This window comes from Balaenoptera musculus, chromosome 9 (genome assembly GCF_009873245.2).
Source record: "Balaenoptera musculus isolate JJ_BM4_2016_0621 chromosome 9, mBalMus1.pri.v3, whole genome shotgun sequence".
NCBI classification, from domain to species: Eukaryota; Metazoa; Chordata; class Mammalia; order Artiodactyla; family Balaenopteridae; genus Balaenoptera; species Balaenoptera musculus.
The window spans coordinates 18,934,113-18,956,961 of record NC_045793.1 but is presented as its reverse complement, the minus strand read 5'-3'; the positions used below and the strand labels follow the sequence as shown (position 1 = coordinate 18,956,961).

Below are 22,849 nucleotides of genomic sequence, written 5' to 3'. Positions count from 1 at the left end.
TCTGTTGTCCTAATCTCTCTTTCAGAGCCTTTCCTTAACTTGATGTTCGTATTTAAGAGTGAGATGCTAAACAGCCAGTTGAAAGTTCCTGTGCACAGTTCACAAAAGGGCCTTGGGTGTTAAGACAGACATTTCCGGAGTTCCTCAGATGTTGTGCCTTTAGATTTTTTTCCGTGAGCATGCCAGTTTCCCTGGAGTGGAATCCCCCAGTTTCCTTTCTGTGGAGTACAAACCTGACTGTGAGAGTCCTGGAGCCCCGCAGAGTGAGGGGTCGGGGCTCAGTGTTCCTTGAGCAGACGTTCATTTCAAAGTCTGTTTTCAGCACATGGCATCTTTTCTGTCCACTGCTTTGCCTGACATTCTGAGGCCAGCCTTTCTCTTCAGAAAATAAACTTCCAGTTTCTGTCTGGTTGAAGGAGGGGTGTGCATCTGTGTTGGGGGGTGGGGTGGGGAGAGGAGTATTTGGGCTTCTAACTGTTCCTTACTCAGATTTTCAACCAAACCTCTTTTCTGCTCCATCCCTCACCCTCAGAGTTTCCCAGAGCTTCCAAATCCTGAGTTTTTCCTGGTTTTGAGGCTTGAATCGGCTTCTTTCTTGTCCATCGGCCTTCCGCTCTACAGGGCCAGAGTTCAGTTTCTCATCTCTGGTAAGTCAATTATCAACCATCCATCCATTTTCCATATTTCAGAATTTGGCTGACATCGGACTATGTTGATTCCTTTCCAGCAGTCTTTGCCCTGTAGGATTTATTTATGACTTTTTCTTTCTTTATTATTATTTTGATGAGGTTTGGGAAAGAGGCAGAAATAAATGAAGGTTGTGCATCTGATCTGAGGAGTTTAACCGTATCCTCAAAATTTTTCAGTCTTTTCATTTGTACATTTTGTTTTTTATGATTTAAGAATCCTGCCATACTCTATCTTAAAAATATTCTCCTACAATTTTTCCTAATCATTTTCAAGTTTTGTTTTTCACATAGTCTAGTTTCTTTGGGTGTGGGTGGGAATTCTGAATCTAATTTTATTATTTTCACATAATCAATTGTAACCTTACCATGGATAGAATAGTCCACCATTTTCCGCCTGATCTGTAATGCCTTCACTATTATTTTTAAAAGTTTCCATAAATGCTTGGGACTGTTTTTAGGCTTTCTACTTTATTCTATTGGTCTATTTGTCTTGTGTTAATTAGAATTGCCCTATAAATATATTAGTCCTTTTTTTTAGACCTTTACTTTTCCATATGACTTTTAGGATTGTTTTGTCAAGTTCTACAAAATATATCATTTAGGGATTTTAGTTGGAATAATAACTGCATAGGTTAATTTGAGGAGAGTTTACATCTTTATAGTTTTTAGGTTTGCCATTTATAAAAGTGATATATTTCACCATTTAGGCAGGCCTTTTATGTCCTTAAATCCAGGAAATAAAAATTTTGTAATATTCTTGCACATGTTTTGTTACATTTATTCCCAGCTAGTGCACACTTTTGTTAGTAATATGAATAGCATATTTTCCCAGTATATTTTAAAATGAAAGATGGCTGGTTACAGGAACTCTGGATTTTTGCATACGGAACTTGATTCCAATAATCTTGTGAAACTCTTTTATTAGTTCTAATATATTTGATGATTCTCTTGAAATTTCTACATAGATAATCATGTCATAGCAAATAAAGACATTTGTTTTTCTTCTAATTCCAGTAGCTCCTATATCTTTTTTTCTATTTCTTTGTCTTGGTTAGGACTTCCAGCCCATTTTTTAATTGTAAAAGAGATAGTATTCCTTCTTGTCTTTTCATTGATTGTACCGGGAATACTTTTAAATATCATCATTAAGCGTGATGTTTGCTCTATATTTCTGGTTAAGTGTCTCTCATTATGTTTATAAAGATTCTATTGCTAGTTTATTAAGAGCTTTTTTTTCTATAAGTGATTAATAATTTTACCAAGTATTATTTTTTATCTATTGAGATGATCTTTCTCTTTTCTTTTTTCTATTTTTCTAAAAACTTTTAAACTGCTAGTAGTGTATAACATGTCAATAGATTTTCAGATTTTGACCATCACAGCATTGGGCTTGTCTTCTTTTTCTTTGCACAGTTAGATTCAATATGCTAATTTTTTCATCTACGTTCGTAAGTACATTTAGTCTAATTTTCTTTTCTTTTCTTTTTTTACTGTTTTTGTTGTCCAATTTTGGTATCAACAATCTACCAGTCTGATCTGATTGTTTTTTAAACTTGAGTCTCTGGACATACTTCATTTGAGGAACAGAAGGTGTGTGTGTTGGTGGTGGGTGCGTTGTTCTACTGTCTTTTAAAATGTTTGAAGTATCTGTTCAATTCAATAAAGTAGATATTTTAAGCTGGAAGAATGTATATTTTTCATGGAACTCAATGAAGTGATTTTAATTTTGAGTGAAAAAAGTATGGCCTGCTTTTACTTTTCCCAAATTGACACACTAGCAAAATAAAACTGCTTACTACTGATCTACATGATCGCAAATACTCAGTTGGAACTGAAAAAATACAGTGAATCATCCAGATGTTTCCAAATGTCTTTTTAGATTTGTTATGGTTTGATCAGGTAGATATATCCTATGCTAGGCAAGCTGTTCTTTATCTGGGATGATCCAAGTGGGAAATAAATTCCACAGAAATTTCCTATATAAATCCTGTATTTTTAGTGTCATTTACAAATGACTTCTGGAAAAAGTGAATACTATTCAAGTAAAGTTTCCCATGGCAGAGATTGGCAACATATATCTCTTTTCTCTCTTTTTATTCCCTTTCATTTCTTTTTTATTCCTGCCTAGTTTTTAAAAAGTAAAAGGACAATGAAAAAAGAATTTTTCTGTATCATGGTGTATATTACATGAAATTTGTTAAATTATTCTTCCAACTATAGAGTTCCTGTACAATAAGGCTATTTTCAAATACACAAAATAGGCTAAATGATTGCTCATCCACAAAACCCTGTATTCAGAATTTATCTAGGGAAACATATGTCTCTTTTCTAAAGACGTAATCCAAAAATATTTAGCCATTTATCTCCTAAAAACCATGCAAAATGCATGTCCTTTCCATGTTTCCTGCTGATAATATTTTCCCCATTCATAGCACAACTTTTCTTTCCTCTGGAAAGCTGGTACTTATTTTATTCATCAGTGGCAAATTATGCCCTGATGCTGCTCAACCAAAGGGTATTACTCAAACAAGCAGGGAGAATGCTGCTTAGGATATAATCAGCAGTGGCCATGGAAAGCAGCACATTAAAACAGGCCTCATTGCATTGAGTTACGGTCCATACTGCCTAGAGATCACAGGCGCCAAACATCTCTGGACACAGGTCATATCTTCACACAGATTTCACCAGCTGAGTTGTTTTCAGAACTCACTGATGTCTGCCCTACAGTGTCTTCAAGCTCAGCAGTTTACCAGACTACGAAGTGTTATTCTATCTTTACAACCTGTCCCCAGCAGCCCAAATGGGTTGTGTTCCCGAAGTTTATTTCCAAATCATTTATTTGGGATCAGAAAACATTTTCCCATAGGAACAATTTTATAAACAGTGGTGTTCCACACATGCCTGGTTGAACCACAGCGTACTTGAAATGTAGCATTGACTGTCCTACTCCCACAAGCCATTATTTATTCTGCTTCCCTGGGAAAGTGCATTCTGAGTTTTAACTTGGGATGCCTGAAGCTCACCTCTCCCTCTGCCTGGCAGCCTTTGCTGTAGCTTTTTTTAGTCTGTGCTGCAGTAGCAGTTGGGAAGAGGGGACAGAGTAGCCTTCCCCCAAAAAAGATGAGTGTAGGTTGATATAGATGTCTCTGGGTAACTTGTTAGTGCTTCAGGCCTGAGGAAGGAAGCCACCATAGGGATCAATCACTTCCCAAGCCTTCTGAGTGAGGCACAAAGGGCAGGGACTTTTTTCCTAAGTAGAGATCATTTCTAATTTGGATCTTCATAAATAGGGAAAGGCTTATACGGCAAAACCTAAGATTTTTGAAGACCATGCTTCTGGACTTGTAATTAGCCAGGGAAAATATTTGAACTCCTCTTGGTCAGTGATGGAACAGTCTCCAAACACAGAGCAGTAATGAATGAGGCAGAGCACCTAGAGCACCTAGACCCAGGCCTGACAAATAGGAAGTGCTCATAGTCTCTTGCTGTTGAATTAAGCACTGATCGACCAATTGAGTGAATTCTATATTGAGAAGTATAAGACCACAGAGTATATATACACATGGGCTAGTTAATTTCATTTTAATTCAGCATCTCCTAATTCTGACCCTCTCATAGCACACATCCTACGCAAGGAAGAGTTGGGTGGAGTCCTTTCAAGAAGTCACTATAACATCAGTGTCATCTCTGTGGGCATATGCATCCGTCTACACCAGCTCCAAAGCAGGTGCTGGGTTCCTTCATACCCTCTCTGTTGTGCTCAGTTTCTAGCAATATCTCTCTGTTGCCAAATCTGAATAAACAAAGAGGAGGGGGAGGGAGAGAGAAAGGTGCTGTGGAAAACCAATGAGGATAGCCAAGCCCATAGGACCCTGCCTGGCTGAGTTTCTGGCACACTTGTTCTGGCAAACATTACCTACTAAAAAAGACCTAAGTTTTTTTTTTATTAGTTGTTTTTATAACACACGTAGACGTATTTTAGGAGGCTGTGCCTCTTTCACGTTGAAATCTAGCCTGTACATCAGACCTGAGTCCTAGCCATTTCAGGCTTTAAAATTACATACACAATTTAACTTCATTTTGTATGTACAACTACTTTTAAAAGAAATACGCTATCAAGGATCCCTCAATTAAAAAGCCTTCCCTACCTCCACCCCAGTAAACTTACGGACTGTTAAGTTTAAGTTTCATGGACTGTGCTTTCTTTTTTAAAGTTCCATTTGTGTTCTACAAGACAGCCTCTTTCTCCAAGATTAACATTTCTTATGATTGTTCCTGACAATGGATTCACTTCCAGAGGCCCTGCTAAGGATAACCAAAAAAGGGCATGTAGCAGGCTGGTTTTGGCAGCCTGCACGCAGCTTCAGAGCTTTTTAGGTCTTGGTTTTTCTGATGAGTGATTTCCTGAGCATGCCTAGGGAATGACAGGCATCTCCACAGGCAGGCTGCATCCACCTCGGCTGGGGTGTCGTCATTGGCTGCCTATTAGAAAAACTACAGGACAATGCATACCACCGATGCCGACTGTAAACATAGGGGATATGTGTTCACTTAGCATGGACTTCTGGGAGGGGCTAAGGAAGGGCGGTCTGGAGTTTTATTGAATAGAGCAGTGTGTATTAGGCTGCCTGCCTGCCTGCCCTCTTGCTGTGCTCCTGCTTAAAGAAATCAGTCCTTCCTTTCCGACTTAGTCCCTGGGAAGAAGTTTCAGCCTGAGAGGTAAGGCACAGAGGGCTTTCTTATAATCTCCTCCAGAGAGTATGGGGACTTTCTCCGGGTTTCAGTCAACATTCCTGGCCAATGTAGCTGGAGATGCAAGATTGTAAATGCCAATAAACCATGCAAATTCTCAGAGCCAGACCGGGCTTTGCTGCCCTGCAGATGTTCCCGGAAGACAAACAGGATGAGATCTCAAGTTTTGTTCTTAGAGTTGGGACGAGAGGAGAGATTATATAGAGACTTACATTCAGGGACCACTGGCAACTTTGATAAGATAGCCTTTTGTTCAGGAGTGTCATGGGGGTTATACCTGATAGCCATAGGTCAGTGTCAGTAGCCGTTCTGTGCCTGTCTGCTCACACCAGCAGTCTCTCCTGCATCTTTTATTATCAGAGATTTAAAGAGGTTTTGCTTTAAAAAGAACAATAACTTTTTAGGTTGATGAGAAGCCAAAAAGTGATAATTTTTAAACAAAGTCATTTACGTTTTATTCTGCTACCAGTGTTTAAGACTAGACTTCTAGAGCTGCAAGGAAATAAGGTCGGAGGGGGGAAGAACACTGGCATTTAGCACCGGCTGGGTTAATGTAACTGATCTGATATTTGCTGAGACAGAAGATGCCTCCCATGATCTGTTTCCTATAAAACCTAATAATGAGAGAATGCATGTGCTAGAGGGTGTGTTTTTAGAAATCGCATTTAACATCCGACCAAACTATTTCTTAAGAAATCTTATTTTCTGTTTGAAAGCATGCCTGAGCGTCACTAGAGAATTTGAAAAAGGTGTAGGTTGCAAGTGTGTTCTGAAAAGGGAGGAAACAGCCTTTCATTTCAAGATAGTCCGACATATTGGGGCATCTTAAACAGTAGTACAAGGCAGCTAGTTGGTAGTAGCCTGGAATTCCTTTTAGAGAGAGCTGATTGTAAAGGGTGGGGGAATTTTAGTGCTGTAGCAATACATGGTCAAAAATATGGGTGAGAACAACGTACTTGGTATTCATGGATCCCTTCGGTTAATAGAGCTATGCAGATGGACTTGTAAACTGAAATAGTAAAATCCTTCTAATGTGTTTGGCAAAACCAGACATGGATGTCTAGAACTTAAGTGAAGACTAGGTGGTATATAGCAAGAAGGGCAAATCTGATCTTTTTTTAAAAATAAACCTGGATGTTAAAGGTTTCCAGCTCCAAATGACTGACTCAGTTTGATTTTATTCCATGGATAGAGGTGGTTTTGTGCTGCGATTCATTAAGTAATCTTCTCTCTTTGTATTTAAAAGTTTGGGGATAATTTTCTTGAGAATGCCTCCCTCTCCTTCTAGAAGTGATATATGAGTACAGAATTCCCTGTGAATTTCTTTTCCTGGAACAGTTCTGAGTAAGTGTGAAAGAAAGGCTGCAGGCGAAAGCTATAGTTTGATTATTGTCCTTCCCTCGAAGAGATCAAGTTCCAAACTATTTTCACAGTGTTTTTAATGTCAATCAAAATATGGAGAGCAATTTCTTTTTCAACTGTTCTCTAAGCCGTGTAGGGAATGCAATTTGGAAGGAAATCTATAATCTTGGGATTTGAGGATAAATTCCATTTTGAAACCAACATCTCCGAATCCCTGAGAGTTCAAACTTTGCTACCACCGCTCTCTGTCCCGTCCTCCTCGTGTGCTCTCTCACCCCCAACAACCAGAAAAACACATTTTTTCGAAATAATGCTTTAAGTGTTCTACTCTACATAGTGATGGAACGAGGGGATTTGGATATTTTACTTTATGTAGGACTTTAGGCCACTCTTTGTGCTACTTTCCTCTTGTTGAATATTAGCTAGAACACATCTCCCCAAATAGGGAGGTAAACGGAGCACAATGAAACCATGGTGCAAAAATTTTCATTTTATTAAAATCATTCAATAAAGAGAAATACAATGGCAAAAGTCTGCAATAAAAAGTCACTAATAAAAAGTTGATCTTAGCACACACAAGGAATGTACTATGAATTGATCCATAGGTAACAGGCTGGGTTGTTTCCATTGTTCAAAACCAGTAGAATGCACAATTTAAATAATTAGGATCAAAAGATTGCTTTAAATAAATACACAATTCTTACATTAAAGTTAAGAGAAGGTTCAAACTGAAGTTTAAAGGATTGAAATGAGATACATATAAGTATGCCCTGACAGGGAGGCTATTAGCAATTCTAATTGGCTCCTATGATTGGCCTGAGGATCTCCTGCTCTGGGGCAGATGGTATAGGGTGGTCCTGTGTTCAGCCGTGGAAAGTTGCAGAGTCCAGCCTACATATTTTCTGTTCTGATAAGTAAAATGTACCTTAGTAGGCCTTTTCTTAGAAACACATGTAGTTGTCTCCATTTGTCATTTTCATGGTAGGATGGTTACTAGTTAGTCATTCTTTAGCAAGACAAAAAAGTGACTTAGACATGGGCATGAGGAGGGATTAGCTGGTTCCCCATCTGCCTGCAGTCTATCACATGTCTCAGAAACGTGGTAGGGTGAGGCCCTGGTGGGAGACAGGGGAAAATGCTGACGAAGTGGTATGCAAATAGCATGGTAGGACTAAGGAGGAGGTTAGAAAGATGCTGCCAAAGAATTTTCGAACTTTAAAAAAGAGTTTTCTGGGTAAATTCTCTCAAAGCCCCAAAATAGAACCATTTGCTCCTTACTGAAAGTCCTTCATCCATCAAGTTAATCCAAGTTTATTATTGGAGAGAGGCTTATAGGTTCTGAGTAGTTGGTTAATTTAAAGAGATACTTGTAGCTCTGGCTTCACTCAAGAGAGGTCAGTCCCAGTACTGTTTCCCCTATTTAAAAAGCCCAAACCTTTGAAGGGAGTCATCAACTCTTTGACCTCATCTGTAGAATGGGCGTTCTAATGTCTCTCGCACCTCCCGCGGCGGTTAAGATGTGTAAATGAGATGAAGCTGTCCGCCCCCTCTTCTCTGTAGGCTATATACTCCACTGCCTGCAGTTTGAGTCCTCTGGACGTTATGCTAATCTTGGCTGGTATCTCCACTTCTTATCTATTTTCCCTAATTATCTGCTCCTTCCTTCCTCATATTTGAGGACCCTTGAGTGACACCTTCTAGATCCTACTTCTTTCTAAAACCCTGAACCCAGAGTTTAGGGAATACTGGTCCACCCCAATGTTGTCTAAATGTTGGCTTTGGTAATCCGAGACCAGGAGGACACAGGAATCAGGAGGAGAATAAGACGGGTCGTCAGTGGTGTAAGGCCGTATCCAGGAACCTGAAGATCTAGTTGAATGGAAGACCAATGACAAGGTGCTGACAACAGAAAGTCCTTAGTAAATGAGGCAGCTTCTCTGCCTCCAGCCAAAAGCATGGAACTAATCCCAGCATGTCAAGCCTGGGCCTTGTAAGGAGGCTGAGGTAATCAGGAGCACCTGGCTGTGGTTCCTGTTGGTATTGAGACCAGACTGCTCCCTGGATCTGCCCTCTCGTCTCTGTTTGCCTCAGTCTTTAGTACCCCCAACTGGGTCCCCTGTAACTGACCCTGGGTGGCATCCCTAACTTCCCTCCCCCAGGCCTCCGCCTCTACCAGATTCTCTAGTTCTTCCACCCGCAGTCCAAACAGGGGGTTTTCCTGATCCACACTGGCAACTTGCAGTGGCCTGGCTCTAGGATGAGGTCCAGACGAAAGCAGAAGGGTCAAGCCCAGATACGTTCGAGGCAGGGGGACGCCTCGTCACATTTTTAGGCCAAGGGAGAAAGGTTAGCGCAGACAGAGGAGATGGTAGAGCCATTTCTGTGGTAAAGAGCCACTCTGCTTCTCACCCCCAACTCACAGCTGGCTGGCAGTGGGTGAGTGTTGTGAGCGGAGGGGAGAAGGAGAGGGTGACCGGGGCCTGTGAGGCAGGGGTGACGGGGCTGCCCGGTCAGCTGTTCTTCCCTGTGTTGTTGTTGTTTTTCCCATGGACGTCTTTGAGAACCTGATAAAAACTCTAACCCCTCAAGGTCCTTTGCGAACCCGCCTTTCTGACCGACCTGTGAGAAACCCTTGAGGCGGGGGAGGTCGGGGGTGGGGAGTGAGGTAAAGTCTTGATCCCCAGTGGAGACACGGGTGGATGGGACCAGAACACGAGAGGAGGTGTCCTTTCTTGTTTCCCAGATTCTTTGGAAGGAAGACAGGAAGGTGTAAATACACACATATATAGAAGGAGGTTACCTCATATGGCCTCCATTTCAAAGAAAAGGAGATCATCTCTAGAGAAGCAGCTTTCTGTGGGGCGCTTAGGGACTGGGGAATTCAGGAACGGCTGCTGTTAAGTGTATGCTGAGAGCTTAATAAAAGGATTGCTAAACAGCAGTGAGGGAATGGCTGAAGGAAAATGAATATTTGGGGGAATATTTTAGGTGAATAGGGTGTTCTTATTAAGCACTCATTTTAGTATATGGCTTTCCTTTTAAAAAATATATATGTACCAACAATGGCTAACTTGATCATAAATTACTTTTTAATCATTTCCTGAGGCTTCTAGCATTGTTTTGTGAATACGTGGATGAAAGCACTTGACTGTAAGGAAGTCATCTCACTTGGAGAAAGACATATTAAGTAGGAACGTGTAATTAGTTCCTTTTACACCCACATGTAACATTCCCTCTCCCTTGTCTCAAGCTGGGGAACTAGGCAGATTTCACCTGAGTGCTAAAGAGGGGCAGGACCAGAGCAAGCCCGGAACCCCCAACCAGGGACCCAAGGGCCAGAAATATCGAGGACTTTAGTTCCACTGGTGTCAGGAGGGTCTAAGCCAGAATGGACATAAAATACACCCATGGGCTAACATGTGAATTATAGCCGGGTAAGAAAAAGAGAAACAGCAAAAATCAGAAGTCAGGAGGTTAAAAACCAAGAGCTTGCTTAGCAAGGCAGTGTACAGACAGGTACGGTGACATATGTGAGAGCTCTTGACACTGTGTTCGGAACAAATAGACCCTTATATTAATACGCTTCAGTAGCTTGAGTAAAGGCGCAGAACTGTAAGATACATGTGGAATGATAAAGGGATGGAATCACAAGGAAATCCAAGGATAGAAGCCAAGATAGGGCCAGAGTCCAAAGAGAATGGGGCTGGAATCAAGGTGGGTCAAAAAGTCTCAGCAGAGGTCTATGTGCTGCCATTAATGTAACTCAGCTGCAGCACATGTGGCTGCTGCTTTTTGTTGTTCTGCAGACTGGAAAATTCCTTCTGTGCTTCCTGGTTAAATTCTGAGAGAGGAAATCTGATTGGTTCAGCTAATAACTATTGTCTTTGGCAAATCCCTTAGCGGAGGGAACATCAAGGGTTACTGGCATGCCTATGGATGAATTACCAGTGTGTCTGGCTGCAGTAGTCACCCCTGGGGGACAAAAAGCCCAGTGGGCAATTTTAGTTAGAAGAGAAAGTTAGGCATGGAAAGCAAATTAGCTGAAATATCCAACAGCTATCAATGAATATCATTTGAATTTTTATGTGACTGAATTCCTAGAGAGGCAGACACCCACTGTCAGGGTCATACAGTTCCTGATGATCACTTTGGCGTGGCCCGATGAACCGATCTTGAAGGAGTTGGCCTGGAAGCTTGTACCACCGATAATTGAAAAGATAAGAATTATCCATTTTAGAAAGATTCTAAAGAAAAACACTTGAGTATTTTCATATGAGTCATAGGTGTGATATGGCTTCCCACAAAGTAAGGCAATCTTTAAAATTAAATATGTAATGACTTAATAATGTTAATAAATGAAAAGAACTACATCTCAATGTAAATCACAGTACTTAATAAGTTTAATGCATAAAAGCTAGTATACTCTCAATCAAGGACATTTCAGTTCTCGGCAATGTTTGCAATGTAATCTTTCAGTCACTGAACACATGTCTCAGTGTCTGTCAAGGGGAGTGAGAGAAGTTCTGGGCTGTTCTTCAGGGAAGTATTGACAAATATGCAAACAGGGGTGAGCGTCAAAGGCCAGAGGTGGTCGAGAGAACAGAATATGAGGAACAGATAAGGGATCTGGAGCTGTTTATACCAAAGGAAAGAAAATGTAGCGGCCACATGGATGTCTTTCAAACATCTGAAGAACTTTTACGTAGAGAGGGGAGAAGGCATTTGTGTTTCTCAAGACAGCAGAACTGAATACATAAGATTCATAGATTTTTTAAAGCTGTGCAGGGCCTTAGGAGTCATTTAGCCCAGGGAGTGCCAATAATTTTTCCTCTGTTTGCCAGCTTTAAACAATTGGTAGTGACCATCTGGAATACTGTGTTGAGAAGGATTCTGAGGCTGAGTTTAAACTCTCTGTGGGCAAAAAACGCTGTCATTGATAGTGACATCTGTTGTGGAAGAAAAGGGCCATTGCTACTCAAGTACCATGTATTTCATGTGATTGATATGGTCTGTAGGTTCCTAACCTCTGCACCTTGGATCCCTGGGAGGCCACTAAATTATTGCAATAGGTAAACAAGTCCATAGATGCAGCAAATGATTTTGACAAACTGAGTAAACAATGTGTGCTACTATTTTTCTAATTATATAGACGCGTTATGATGACACAAATGTTAATTTATTTTAAATAGTTATTGAATTTATAGTAGCTTTTGGTATTGTGTTTTCTCAATCAGTGGACCTAAAACATGTAATTATATGGTGTGTGGGAAGTTTGGGGCAAGAAATTTGGGATCTTGAGAAGAAATTCTTAAAAAGAAAATGAACCAGTAATCTATTTTTCATTTTCCAGATGAGAAACTAAAGCTTAGCCACACCGAGTAAGATTATACACGTATTTGTAGGTTTCTTTGATTCATGTCAGTAAGATTCGTAAGGGCAGGAAACATTTATTTTTTTCATTAATATATACCTAGTGTCTGGCACATCACAGAAGCCCAGTAAATATCTGTTGAATGAAAGAACAAACCAAGTGACTTGACCAAGGTCGCCCAGTTAATTAGTGGCAAAGGTGGTTCCAGAACACACATCTCCTGAGTCCCACACTGTTAACCTTTCAGTACACCGGATTGTTTCTCCTGATAGCACGAATGTGCCATTTTAACAGTTTACGGATTTGGATTGTACAGTGCAGCCTGATTTGCCTATAATCCAGGAGATCTTAACCAGCGTCTTAATTGGAGTCAACTGTAGGGTTTTCTGAAAACATACATCCCTGAGACCCATCCACTGGGGTACAGTTTGTGAAAACTCCCTGATGATTCTGCTAAAACACCCTGACTGAGAAACAGTTCTGCACATCTATGCTTAAAATAACTTATAGTAGATTCATGGAGTCACTTATTCCTGAGAAGCCTAGTTGTTTAGTTTCAAATAATTTCTTTCTAAAAGTTACAGCTGTCTATTCCAAATAATCAGTTTTGATGAAGAGTCCCTCCAGAAGCACTAGAATATTTATCTGAAAATTCCTCCAGCTTCCCGTACTCTTGGTTTGGCTGCAAAGTTATCAACCCTGCAAGGTCAAGCTTTCTGATGAGATTTCCAGTGTTTGCTTTTGTAAAGCATTGAAAATGTGGCAAGAATAAAATTTCTCATGGTATTTCCACTTCCTGTTCCAGCCACCATTACTAAGTGAAATTTAGGCTTCGGGGGAGGGGTAAATTGAGGAAAAATTGTCTCTTTAAGTATTCCTGTCCTTAGGATGTTTTGAAGATTGGTTACTTTAGATATTTAACTTACCAAGAAAAACAGAAAATGTTTTTCTGTCTTCTCTACTTTGTGGTAAAGAATGTACAAATCCTGAGTGGGAATAGTGGAGAAGCTTCCTCCACTCCCACTGTCCATCTCCTCTGAGGCTGGGGCCTTAGGTGCTTCCCTGGGTGGCCCTTTCAGAAGCCTGTGAGCCCTAAGAGACAAGAGACCTCAGGTTCATGGAAAAGGGGAATAATTTGCTTTTGCAGGACAGAAAATCCATCTCTAGGGTCTTCCTTTACTCAACAGTCAGGAGTTACATCCTCTGTATTGCGCAGAAGAATCTACCATATTTAGAGCACTGAGTACATAAATTATGTTCACTAAGGATTGTAGGGCTAAAACTATCTCTGCATGAGCAAACTGGTCCAATAAGAATGCCAGAATTGTTGCTATATTTATACCGATGGTATTTGGTTTACAGAGCAGCGCTTCCACTGTGTACAGGAAAGCAGAGCTTGCTGGAAAAGAGCAGCTAAAAAGGAATTAGATTAGGACCCACATCTGCATAATGACACGACAGTGACTCAGTCTCCTTTTCCTCTGAACTGTCTCCCTTCTCCATGCTCCCCAAACAGTGGTGTGTGGAGCCAGCTCACACTAGCTCCTAAAAGCCAACTGTTAAATTTTTAAGATTTTGAGAACTAGTTGTTACACACTGTCATTATTAAAAATTAAATTATATAGACTTTCGGTTAAATAAATTATATCAAAACCATGGTAATAAATACTCAAAACTCATCCCTTCCTAATTATTTTACGTTTTACTATTATCTGTGCTCTCAAGGTTAGTTACATCTGTTGTATCCATATGATGGAAATACTACCAAATGCTGTGCAAGAGAGCTTCTTCTCCCAGTTCCTCATTCACGGATGTCATGTTGGGAGCTTGAGATCAACCACGATGGAAGTATTTACACTCTGGAAATTAGCAAATGCTACAAATCAGACTCTCCTCACCTGCCAACTCCCAAGGCTTGTTATCAAACATTTACTAGCACACCACTGACCCTAAGGTATCAAGTCAGTAAAATTAGCCTCTACCCTGAAGAGCCAATCAGGATACCTTTGTTGTTTAGTTACATGCATATTCATAACGTATGCTTATGACTGCCTATTTATTTCTTCACTCGTTTATTATTTCCTATGCTCCTAGAACATAAGCACCATGAAATCAGAGACTTTGCGTTTTTCAGGTGCTGTGACTTGAGCCTAAAAAAGTGCCTTGACCCACATATAGTGGATGCTTCATATGTGAGTTAAATGAATAAAGGAATAAATGTCCATAATTTCTTCTTGATAAGAAAGCTGAAGCCAATATTCATGTTTGAATTCATTGATTTCTCTCTAATTGTATCAGTACTGAGTGCTTACAGCAGCGCCTGACACAGGCCAAGTAGCAAATCAAATAAATAATCTTCATAACAATCAGATTTACAGATGAGGAAACTGAGTTACAATCAGGCTAAGTAACACATCTAACGTCACACAGCTAGTAAGTGGCAGAGTCAGGATTCAAACCTGACTCCATAGTCCACGTACTCAACCACCACACCGTGCTGCCTAATTACTCCATTTGATTTTGTGCGAGGCTCTGGGGATGTGACTTATTTGAGAACACACTTTGAAATCAGGAAGACTTGAGTTTGAATCTCAAATTTACCATTTACCAAAGGAGATAATTGTTCCTCCATTTGTAGTTGTTATAAGGACTATAAATAATACCCCTAAACTACTTTGCACATGATAGGCACTAAGTTAAAAATCGTCAGCTATCAGCTGTGGCTTCCTGTGGGGGCTATCTGTAGGCATGCGGCTCTTTTTAGTCCCCATGCCCTTAGCCACCCACTCTCCCCAATTGCCTACTCTACGGCCATCATGTAGATGGAGCAAAAGGAGCGCCATGACATGAAGTCATGTCAAGTTCTTTAATGTCAGGTTCTCCAGGAAGTAGAACTAGGACCAATAGATACAGTTTCAGGAAACCCTGATTCAGGTCAGTATAAGCACTTTCTAAACTAGATCAGTCTCTGGAACTTGGACAACCCTGCTCTGCAGAGGCAGACAACCTCCACCATCCCTTTCAACCTCAGAGTTTTCTCCCCTACCCTTATCATTGGATCTGTGCTGCTTTTATTTTTTTAATAAATTTATTTGTTTATTTATTTATTTTTGGCTGCGTTGGGTCTTCATTGCTGTGCGTGGGCATTTTCTAGTTGTGGTGAGCGGGGGCTACTCTTCGTTGCGGTGCACGAGCTTCTCATTGCGGTGGCTTCTCTTGTTGTGGAGCACGGGCTCTAGGTGCGCCAGCTTCAGTAGTTGTGGCATGAGGGCTCAGTAGTTGTGGCTCACGGGCTCTAGAGCGCAGGCTCAGTAGTTGTGGCGCACGGGCTTAGTTGCTCCACAGCATGTGGGATCTTCCCGGCCCAGGGCTCCAGCCCATGTCCCCTGCATTGGCAGGTGGATTCTTAACCACTGCACCACCAGGGAAGTCCCTGTGCTGCTTTTAATATTCCAAATCATCTTTAGTATGGCTAAAGGGTTTTATTATTCCCGAGGCTGTGTTGTTTTGTAGGTTTTCAGTGTTTTAGACAAGGAGTGAGAGAGGGAGAGAGGAAAGAAGAGAGAATGAGAGAGGGGAGAAGACTGAGACTTATCTAGGGAAAAACGTGCTGAACTTAGGAGGGGAGAGCAAATAGAAATGATTGATAGTTATCCCAAGCCTTTTAGGTTAGAGATGGTTGGGAAGGTAAGCTAACTCATTCAACTACCTTGCTGGCATACTTGTTAGATGACAAGCACTGTTCTGGTTGAAGGTAACTACCTCAGGGCAGTAAAGTAAATTAAATAAGTTGCCCAAGGTCACACAACTGGCAAAGAGCAGAGCTAAATTCAGCACTGTTCCCTGACTCCAACCCTTTCCATTTCCCTACAGCTGTCTGTTCTGTGTCTGTCCTGGGGAGAGCGATGGAAACCAGAGCAGGAGGTTTCCATAACCAGTCATTATAATTTGTCAGAGAGCCACACTGCAGTTCAAGTAGACAAGCACATTGTCTTTCCCTGCCGTATAAGGAAGTGGGGCTAAACACCATTGCTTTCACTACTGACTCAAGAGGTTATTCAAGTGAGTGTTCGACAGAATGAGAACCTAGGCCTATAGCAGCTTTTAAAAAGAAGAAAAGAAAAGAAACGTGCAGAAATATTTTTGTGTTTTCTTTTTCTGGGAGCAGAGATAGTTTAACAAGCAGGTTACACCCTTTTCTCTAACTCAAGGGGACATAGTCTGGAACTACGTACTGAAGGATTAAACCGTTTGTCCGAATACGGCAAGCCGTTTTGGTGTTTGATTATGTCAAATTTAGCTACTCAAAAGGCCAAGACAGAGCTGATTCTATGAGGATCAGGTGGGAAGTCCTCCACTTCAGTGATTGACTAAAGAAGTTAGGATCTACTTGCCGTGCCAGCCATTCTCAGTGTATTTATTAATAAGGCTCCACAGTTTAAGTTTGATCTTCCTGCCCAAAACTCAGAATATTTCTGTGATCACCCTTTGCCATACCAATCAGTCCTAGTGGGGATTTCAGACCACAGGCCCTATAACCAACTCCATGGAAGGAGAAACTGAGGCATGAGCAGTAGAAATTATTTCCTCAGGATTGTCCAGTCCCATCTTGCCATAGGGAGTGCCCATTCTTTCAGATACACCAAAGAAGCATTACTTAGTCTTCTTAGGGAAATGGAAAAGCTATAATTAGTCTGGTCAGCTTCTCGTAACTCCCATCTGTGACCAGACTGCATCTGGGATATTAGTTTCCTAGGACAGCCTGCTGTAACAAAGTACCACAAACTAGGTGGCTTAAACAACGGAAACCTATTGTCTCACAGTTCTGGAGACTGGAAGTCCAACATCAAGGTGTCAGCAGGGTTGGTTCCTTCTGAGGGCTGTGAGGGAAGGATCTGTTCCAGGCCTCCCCCCTTGGCTTATAGATGGCCGTCTTCATGTTTACATACCGTCCTCTCTGTATGCAAATTTCTTCTTCTTATAAAGATACCAGTTGTATTGAATTAGGGCTCGCCCTAATGACCTCACTGTAAGTTGATTGCCTCTGTGAAGACCCTATTTCCAAAAAACGTCACGTTCTGAGGTACTAGGAGTTAGGACTTCAACATAAGAATTTTGAGGGAGACAAAATTCAACCCACAAAATGCCCCAATTCAAAATGGTGGTGGAAATCTATAAGACGTATTTTCTGAAACTCTAAGTGCGAAAGGCCCACTTGCTGGTGGTAGCCCATCTTCCCTCTGGGCGTAGGGAATGCTTAGCTAGAAATCACTTGGCCTTTTGAACTTGCCCTTGACATTTACTTTCTGCCTTTCGCAATACAAAATTCTGATCCAGGAAAAAGTCAAAAGAGGTCTCTGAAATGACGCAGTGAAATGCAGCTTCACATACTGTGGCCTATCTGTGGAAGCCTGTGAAACCACAGTGGCAGACAGTCTGGTATGCGGCCATCAGAAGTGGGGGAGGGGGCTTGGTGGGAAGGCTTGGTCCAGGCAGCCTGCACGGCTCAGAGGCAGAGCGCTAGGAGGAGGTGAGCAGCTTTGGAGCAGCAGGCTGGGAGGCAACAACAGATGGGACTTTGTGTGTGCCTGCGCCGGGTGGAAAGCCAGGATGGCCATTTTAAGTCATTTTTATACATGCTGATCATAACCACTAATCCCCCAATACAGGGGAAGATATAGGAGCCTGCACATATTTGTGTTCTGAATCATTCGTCTTTTGTCTTTGTTTTCTTCTATCTTTTCCCCATCCATCCTTGGCTTTTTAATACACTTTTTCCTCTAAATGGCCTTTCTAGCTTTAACTGTGTTTGGCATAATTGGTTACAAATTGTCCACGTGTTATACCTGGTCTCCTTTTTTCCTTTTTTCTTTAGCCATTGTTTCCCTTTACCCCTTCCTTAAAGCTCTTCTTGGTGTCCATTTCCCAGCTTCAGTCCCGCTTACAGCTACTCTCTGTCTTAGGCCAGATGTGGTCTACAGAGAGGGTGATTCTATCATTTATTATCTAATCCAGGACACTTTTGAGAGGGAAAGGAGGAGCTATTAATAATTTTCCTAAAAAAGCGGTTCTAAATGGAGACTATCCGGGGTAATTTGGGATGGACAGTTATCCTTCCCATGGCTGTTTTCTGTCTCCCATAGATCCTACTTCACCTAGCAACAACTCCCTCTGTTTCTGGATCTTAAAGAGACAGCAACACCATTTATGTTCTGATTCTTCTTTTTATTTCCACCCCAAGAACCTTTTTGTATTTTTGTCATTGTGAGTTTCAATTTTCCCTTATCCTCTTCTCACTTCTTCTCTTTCCTCCACTCTACTCCAGGTATTGTCTCACCACTTGAGTTCCTCTTCTTCCCTTTGTTTTGGTACAATCTTGACTGCATCTCAGGGAGGCCACGTTTGTCTGCCATCATACATGCAGGACAGATTGCCTGCATATTTGAAAACACACACACACACACGCACAACCACCACCACAATTATCAAATGTTACGCAACCACCACGACCATCACATGGGTCTCAAATGAGCCCTTTATTGGACTGTCCACCCATGCAGCACCTCTGCTCAGAGACTAGAACAATCTCTATACTACATAAGCAGCCATACCTAGAACTATCACATAGACATGTTCTGTATATGTGTCTGGGATCTTACAGGACACGTTTTCAATGTGTGTATGTGTATACCCTTTTAGAGTTGAAAATATATAGCCTGAAAAAAAAAATTAGTCAAAGCTGACTGTGTGTTGCCTTCATTATGACTTCAGTAATCTGGATTATTTTAGCCTCTAAAGTAATATATACCAAAAGCCTAGTGATGGCTGCTATAGGCTTAACATATGTAGAAATAAACTTTGAGATAACAAGATAGAATAAACATTGACTTAAATCCCTTTCAAATGTAGTTCTTTTTATGATTCAGTCATAATTTATGGTTCATTCTGAAAAATCGCTTCAGTTATCAATCAGGGTCATGCAAGGAAGCTCCTCGTCAACTCTAAAATGAGAAAGACAGAATAGTTTCCTCTTGCGAATTACTGGAAACCAAGCTCTAGATGTCTGAAATACTTGACAGTGTAGCACTGTGTCAGCTGGAAAAAGCCGTTCTTGTCCTTTTATTTATTTACTTATTTTAGAGTTTTGATCATAATTTTCTCTCCTTTTTTTAAGTACTCTAAAAATTAATAAATGAGGGGAAAAACGGTGAAAGAAGATACTTTATGGAAGTATCTCCTTCCCTCCTTCCTTCCTTTCTCCTCCCACTCCTAGTCCTCCTTCTCTTTTCCCCTCCCCCTCCTTCTTCTATTTTTTTTTTCTTTTTTGAAGATGATAGGGAGTAACTTATTCGAAAATGAGATTTCATCATAGCAAAAGTAGAGAATTTCCACTAAATCCTTCTGGTTTGATTTTGGAGCCTATGGGAAAGGCTGACTCAGAATGAGCTGTTACATCCTTCACTTGTTTTGAGGTGTAATGTACACACAGTTGTAATATACATACAGTGAAGTGCACTAATCTTAAGGGTACAGCTGGAAGAATTTTTACATATGTATACACCCATATAACTATTCCCCAGATCAAGACGGAGACGAATTCCGTCCAAAAGGCTCCCTGGAGCCCCTCTCCCCATAGCTGTACCCAGGCCTAGGGAACCACTGCTCTGGCCTCTGTCGCCTCCATCACTTGTTCCTGGACTTCATGAAGTGGCACCCTGTGTGTCTGTGAAAGATCCCCCGTTCACCCATGACCCTGGCTGCCGTGTTGTTCGATCTTTCCCTTGCTTTGCTGACAGTCCATTGAACGATTATATGCCAGTTTGCCTGTTGGTGAACAATTCGGGTCGTTTCTGGCTTTTGGCGATTATGAGTAGAGCGGCTAGTCATGTTGTGGCACTTCTCCTGGTGGATCACAGGGTGGGTTACACCTTCAGCACTCAATTCTGCGGCTTTTTCCACGGGAAGCGCGGGCGCAACACCGACAAGGCAGCGCTCAGCCCCTCCCTGATTTCCTTCTTCTATTTTTTGTTGTTGTTGTTTCTTCTCCCATTGAGCTTTATTCAGTTGGAAATGTTCTATTGCCGTTGGGTAGCCATATGCTTTAGCCATGATGTCGTTATGTCTCTCGCTTAGATATATCTTCCTTAAAAGATTGATGATAAAAAAAGGAAAAATAAAATTTTCAAACACACTCTGCAGGATAAGTATATAGTTATGGCAATGACGGAATGGAAATATCTACCAAGGAGCTCTCTAGTGCCCCCAAATTGCATAGAGTGATTATATCAGCCAGCCTGGAGCTGCTGACCCACCTGTGTTTGAGGAAATAGGAAATGAGAAGTATAGGAGTTTGAGAATTTTTAAAAATTTTTCATGCCTTTCCATATTTCTGCTCTTAGATATGCTGTTAAAACAAAACAATTACTCTTTCCACTGGGAGTAGTTTCTAGCTTGCTAATTCTTTTTCCTGAGAGCATTTGCAATGAGGTTTAAGTTTTTGATATCTTGGTTCTTATATTTTGTGGGTACCTCAGATTACAGGTGGGTGGTCTAATAGAAAAGTGGCCCCAGTTCCTGCTTCATGTCTACCGCTGATAACCTGTGTGACTTTGAACAGACTTCTGTGCCTCAGGCTTCTTAATTAGAAACAGACAATAGCCTTTTTCCTTCTCTATAACACCCAGGTAGGGAGCAATGAGATCTTAAATATAAAGGCTCTTTAGGTGGTAAAGTATCTTTAGTACATAGTTTTCTTTTATTTTTCCTTTGAAATATGAAGACTTTTGCTGGTTGGTTTTCTGGGAAGATGTTAAGTCATACATTCATAAAGGAAACTTTCTAGATTCAAAGTTCAGAATTTGAAGTTTTCCAAAAATTATTCTGTGCCGGACAGCTTCAGCTTACTCCTTCTTCTGGAGAAGCTGCCCCAACCCCAGTTTCAGCCTTTTCTTCTTTTCCTTTTTTTTTTTTTTTTTTTTTTAAGGCTTCTGGGACAAGCACATTCCTTTACCCTTGCCTTTAAAAGCAATATTGACAATCATCTTGTTTGGAGACACTCTGAAACCCCAAGGTGCTGAAAAAGGATGGTTAAGACAAATTAACATCCAATTTGAGCCTTTTCTCTACTGTAATCAGAAAAGTTTTTTACAAGCTTTTCTGAAACCAAAGCACATAGTGAACAATTGCAGATCTTAGAATCTTGTCACCCTCAGATTCACTAAAATTGTCTTCATCAGCATTTAAATTTCTAACACATGAGATCACATATGTGAAAGTGCTGTGCTTTATAATGTCTGTGATTATAATATCTATAGCCAAATACGTTAAAGTTTAAAAATGCTCCAGGAACCTAAGGGGAAGGGTAGAAGAAGAGCATGTTTGATCCTAACAAGTGTGCTTGGGCCAAGCTTGTACAAGCAATCATATGGGTGGGTCAAACTGTTTATTATTTCTAAAATAAAATTTTATTTTAGAATAATAATTTTTAAATTTACAGAAGAGTTGCAAGAACATTACAGAGTTCTCATATACCCATACCCCAGTTTCCTCTGTCATTAACATTGCTGTGCACATTTTTCACAACAGATGAAACATTGGCTATAACGTTATTCGTAATAAAACTCTATACTTTATTTGGATCACCTTAGGTTTTGCCTAATGTCCTTTACTTATTTTTTAAGCCCCTTAAAACAGAATAATGTTTTATATAGTGAAACTTTTATATGTACATAATTAGAGATATTGATGGAACTCTATTGTATGTGTGAAGACTGTGTTATCCCCTGAGGACTTTCCACCTGAAATAGCCAAGGCCTCCTCTGGTCTCTGGTTTGTTTCCCTTGAGGCTGATAGCAGATTCCTCAGCCTGCTCCACCCTGAGGCCAGGTGCTGGAACCCCATCTCTGCTTCACTGAGATTGGTCATCCCAAACAAATGGTAACATCCAGCAGCACCTCCCACTCCCCCTTTACAGTTTTAAGCAGAAGCATTAGAGTGAAAGGATTTACCTGGCTGTTCAGCTCCTGACTCTCTGCTCTTTAGCTGTGTCATATCACAGTTATTTGTAAGAGCTTTGACACTAACAAAGGAAAAAAAGACCTGATCCAAGATCCCCAAAATCCTGAAATCTATAGGTTTGGGCCAGTTTAAAAACACCACAATTTATGAAAAATACCTATTACTAAAACATAAATTATGGAGGGGCTTGCTTTATGGAAGTTATCCCAATAATAGTCTTCCATATACTGAGCTTCCAAACTTTCTCTGAAATATGAGTTAGCAGCAGATAATAGCAGAAAGAATCCGTTTAATTCAGCTTCTGCCTTTGAGCCACTTGATGATGTCAGGCAGGGGACTCAACCTTTTGGGGCATCAATTCTTGTAATGAAGGGGTTGGACTAGGTGTGTTCTCTCCCAGCTCTAACGTTGTTTAGATCTTTGGCTTTATAACTTCCCTTCATAAGGCTTGTTATTGTCCTTTCTATCAAGGTTACTTCTTTAATGTTGTTATACTTTTACTGGCAAATCACTTTAAAGGGGGAATAAAAGCTAAATTTAGGTCAAACAGTAATTACAAATGAGTTGCTTTCAAGGTAACCAGTTTTTTGATTTATAACAGTTGGTTTGTCTTTTAAAGTTGATTTTGTGTGGAGATATAACACTTACATGCAATGGA

At 40.7% G+C, this 22,849-nt stretch overlaps 1 protein-coding gene across 15 annotated transcripts in view; it reads left to right on the top strand.

The window, feature by feature from the left end:
• Positions 1–5,189: 5,189 nt before the first annotated feature.
• Positions 5,190–22,849, top strand: part of CALD1 (caldesmon 1) — a 179,465-nt gene continuing 161,805 nt past the window's right edge. For 4 of the 15 annotated variants that reach the window (XM_036864060.1, XM_036864059.1, XM_036864054.1 and 1 more), the window contains exon 1: positions 5,251–5,408. The gene's annotated coding sequence lies outside the window, so the exon portion shown is untranslated. Of the gene's footprint in view, positions 5,409–22,849 lie in introns of all 15 variants that reach the window. The other 11 variants (XM_036864045.1, XM_036864043.1, XM_036864044.1 and 8 more) reach the window with 6 other exon arrangements.